Below are 5,028 nucleotides of genomic sequence, written 5' to 3'. Positions count from 1 at the left end.
GCATCTGAGGGGGTCTAATTTTAAAAATTTTAAGACCCCCCCTTCGCGTGCTCGCAACTTTGGGTTACAGTTAGACCACCCCCCCTGGTACAAATCCTGTACACGCCCCTGCCGAGCAAATTGCCAACATTGAAAAACGAACCCCTCCCCCCCCCAATATAAAGCTGGCTACGGGCCTGTACATCATATCAAGAGCGTATTAAGAAGGCTTCTTTATACGCTCTTCAGCATATATATATATATCAGGAGTAGATAATAAGGAATTCCCTATTATCTACTACTGATATATATATATGACATAATGGCGGGCAATCAGTACAAAGAGAAGAGTGATGCAAATCATTATTATATCGATAACTGTGAATTGCTGTTGCTACCCTCGTGTACGTTAGAGCCCCGGGAAAACCTACAGTTGTTTTTGCTATGCAATGGCGACACGGGGAAATCACGTATTTAGCAAGGTTTGTACATGCCTTTTACCACCCTGACGTTTTGCCGTACTCCATTTTATGGATCACTGAATAATATGCACTATTTCGGCTTCAGTCCGATTATTATTGCTGTTGTAGCATCACGGTGCACCACCACCACACACAGGGACCTAATTACATCACACACCACTTTAGCTTCCGGATAACCTCCTTACCCCCATCCCACCCCCAGAGTCACAGAAATGTCGGGTTTGAAGCATGAGTCATCGATAATTCTTAACAGAAACACACAGGGGCTATGCACTACTTTGCTACACAACACGAGTATGAACGTACTACATACACCACACGTACCTATATACATCCACAGCTCGATTCTGGCTGGTATTACAGCCAATATCTTCGCCAACGTCGTCACCTGACACTGGTCCTCGATTCGCTAGCCGATCAGGTTATAGTAGATCAGAATATAATGATCCTTCTTCAATATGTAACATATAATCTTTCTATAGATAGAATACTCTCGTTTCACAGCCTCTTCATGGGCAGATTTCTGTTTTCCATAGCTCCATAGACACGGTAGTACTCCTCCACATTTCGTTTATTTGACATCGAAATATCATTCGTAGATCCACTTTCACATGTATCTCCCCAGAGAGAGTAACGTCCTTTCACAGTCACTTCCCTCCACAGCTATCTTCTACGACCATATAGCGACTGTATAGCGACTATATACAGTTTCTTTTCTGAGTTATGTCTTTCCACAGCGCTCCTCCTGCGCACAGCAGTTATCTCCCTAAAACCTAAAACCTGCCGCTCGCACCACTGGTGCTGGCCTTGTGAATATGCTGTCGTCTGCTCTCGCGCAGTCATCGCCTGGCCACCACACCCAGTGTGCGCAAATACCACAAACAATCCAAGCAAATACGACACAGCATATACGCCAGTATCACACACAATCTACGCCAGTAACACGCACAATACACGCCAGTATCACACACAATCTACGCCAATACCACACACAATCTACGCCAATGGCCCAATACCACACACAATATACACCAATACCACACACAATCTACGCCAGTAACACACCAATATACGCCAATACCACTAAGTCTACGACTACCATACTGAATCCCTGGCTACTGGACACTGAATTTATGATTACCATACTGATTCTACTGCCATAGGCCTACCACACTGAATCCCTGGCTACTAAAAGTCAAAATATGGCTACCGCTCTTGAATCTACGCCTACCATCCTGAATCTATGGCTACGAAACCCAATATACGGCAAGACGTCGCCCAGCATACGGAAACACCACACCCAAGCTACGGCAACACCACCCTAGATATAACTATCTCAGTTTGCTGTCGTAACTCGCGGGGCAACCCGCCTGCAGGCCTACCGTTGCGCGAGCCACACACCCATGCACCACCACCACCAGCAACCACTTCATTCATCCGTAGTGCGCGCGTCATCTGATGTCTCGCATCAAGTTTTCCTATAACGCAGGGGTCCACAATATCGCCGAGTTAAAATCGATGCGGCAACAAAACGCTACACCAATAGCCGCAATCTACGCGTTTTCCGCGTTCCGCGTTTTCTGCGCGTTTTCGGCGCGCTTCGGGTAAAGATTGCCCCGACCGAGCGCGCGGCTCCGTGATGACCGCATGACATCGCACGCACAGATCTAATGCAGCAAGTAGCGGGACCCTGGGAAGCGGGAAGAAGGGGAGGGGGGGTAAGAGAGTCTGAGAGAGAAGAGAGAAAGAGAGAGAGAAAGGGGGGAAGAGAGAGAGAGAGAGAGAGAGATATGAAAAAGGAAGAAAATGTAAGCGATAGAACGAGATGGGTAGATAGACGAATGGATAAGTAGATAGATAGATAGGTGCAACAAATAGATAGTGCTCGCACGTACGCGCGAACACGCCCCGCACGAACGTACGTATGCACACGCACGCACGTACGCACACAAACGCACGCACAAACGCACGTACGCGCGCGTGCCGGACACAATATACCTGCAATGGCAACCACAGCAGAATCACCTGCACGCGGCGATTTCGTTACAGCGTTCACACATTACACGATTCCGCCATCGCCGCGTCTCAACGCACGGGCTCAATTTGCAGTTTTCGAACGCACTAGCCGTGACCAACCGAGAACAGTTAACTCTATACCTACAGAACAAAACCTCGCATGAGGACGACGCGTCCGCGCAGTAGACTCACGAGGGAGGTGCTTGTCTTACTCGCCAATAGCAACGTACACACTTTTGCACAAGATCTGCATATCAGTTCAACTACCCTTAGTACCCTATAACCTATTACCTTTAATTTGTATTATGCAAAATACAGATATTTATGCAGTGGCGATCCCACACATGATAAGACGCGACTGTACACTACACCAACCAGTGTTTACAGATATAGCGCATGATTCCGCCGAAGTCATCCACTGATGTTTATCCACAGGCCTGATATCATGCGTTTCCGTAACTCTTAAGCCCGGCGCACACGTGGCGATTTTTGTCGACAGAAGCTGGCGATTCTGTCGCCGCAGAGCAAAAATCGCCGCCGAAGAAATCACCACGTGTGCGCTGCCCGCGTCACCGATTTTGACGCCAGAAACTCGTCGCTGGAATATCAAACATGTTTGGATATTTTGGTGCCCAGTCGCTGAACAATCGCTACGTGTGCGCCGCACTGGCGATGGATCCCGGCAACAGTTTTGGATTAACCAATCAAATGCATGAGTTTGAAGGCACGTGATTGCAAATATTGGCAGCGCCCGTGGTGTGGTTTGAACAGGTCACGTACAGTTCATACAGTGGTATGTCAGCTGATGGAACCGGTTGAATTGTCGCCGGGTGGCGGCACACGTGGCGATTTTTATCGACAGTCTACGGCGGCGATAAAAATCGACGGTACTGTCGATAAAAAATCGCCACGTGTGCGGCCAAGCTTTATGTGCGTTTAGAACCATCTATGGAACCATAGATTTTTACGCTATCCACAAGATTGCGATAGGGTTAGATACAAACATTGTGTGTTTACAAAACGTTGTATACAAATGTTGTATACAGATGTTGTTGTGCTTACAAACATGCGTTTGTATATAAAAAATATATATGATAACTATATTATTTCTATGGTTATCTGTATTATTTCTATGGCTTTGTATATATCTTTGCGCTAACTAAGTCTAAACTAACACACTAACATAGTCTGCAACAACAATGGCTGCCGGCGTGTGTTTATACGCTGCGCGTGTTTAACAGCGAGGCTAAGTTGGATTGTGTTTCGCTATGATTTTACACTCTGTACTGCATGGCGACACGACGCGTTAATTCACCCTAAGCGAATTTTAATTAAACGGACATCGCGATGGCGTAAATAAAACACAGCACACTGTACGACGCCAACGATACGTACGCTAAGATGCAAAATCTATTGTGTGACTAAGAAAGCGAACTCGACGCTTCACATGTTTGTACGGTTGTATCGATTATGTGCATAAGTAAGAATAATTACGTGAGTAATAAGAACTTTATACGCACAACTGATAATTCAGAAAAAAAGAAAAAGTACACTGCTTGGCACAGTGTGGAAAAAAGGGCGACGTAGTCTGCGCGTTCATATTCGTACACAAATTAAACTATATCTGCAAAATTAACAGATCTGCAATCTGTGTCCAAACCGCGAAATTTCCCTGCATTTTCTGACCTTCGTATCTGGTATAATTCACTAAAACACATAATAAACTAATAACCCTTTCAGATTCATCGCATCCTTAGAACACTATTTTTCTCAATCGGGTGAAAATAATGACGCAAAATTACCTAGATAACGTTATCGAATTGTCTGTGGTAATATATTAAACACGGAGATGTATGGACAGAATTGTTTGAGTGGCGTTTTGACTTGAGAAATAGAGGGTGTGAGACGGAAACACTACATTTTGTTTAACACCATATTGTTGTTTTAGGACAAATGTGAATGCCATGATTATAAAAATGTGTTAAGTATATACTATTATTTATGCACTTGCTACATAAATACCCTAAAATTCTAGGTGTAGTATCGCTTTAAGATGAGGAATCGTGTCACATACCTGCCATACGAGAACACGTCATTATACAGTTGGACTTCTTCTCCGGGTGAGTTATTGTCGGACCTCTGCCTTCTTCTTTGCGGACAACCTTCTCAACAAGGAATCCTCGCCCTGAGAGAGGACACATCGCATGGTATTAAGACGATAAATTAGGATATATCTGATATGATGAGAAGTGTATAATATAGATTATCTAATTATATTATTCATCTATATTTATCACTCCCTGATATGATGCACACATGAAACGACTATAGATATTCGCATGATGGAGCATAACATATTATGCGACCACTTCATTATCTACCGCTCATGTTGTTTGTTAGCACCGACTTGCCAGCGAGGTATAACCCACCAGCAATAAGAAATATCCACCCCGAAGAACTCACTCAAAATCGAAATTAAATATTATACTAAATATATACTATATATACTAAAATGAACCAATTCGAAAATATTTGGATAAGAGATAATTTA

General features: G+C 44.2%; 1 protein-coding gene across 1 annotated transcript in view; it reads right to left on the bottom strand.

The window, feature by feature from the left end:
* The window catches only part of LOC106821334, a 38,050-nt gene that overhangs the window by 26,644 nt on the left and 6,378 nt on the right, over positions 1 to 5,028 (bottom strand). The gene's annotated exons all lie outside the window — the stretch shown is intronic.

Source organism: Priapulus caudatus, unplaced genomic scaffold (genome assembly GCF_000485595.1).
Source record: "Priapulus caudatus unplaced genomic scaffold, Priapulus_caudatus-5.0.1 Scaffold69, whole genome shotgun sequence".
Taxonomy (NCBI): domain Eukaryota; kingdom Metazoa; phylum Priapulida; class Priapulimorpha; order Priapulimorphida; family Priapulidae; genus Priapulus; species Priapulus caudatus.
The sequence above is the reverse complement of the archived record's forward strand: the minus strand, read 5'-3'. Positions and strand labels throughout refer to the sequence as shown.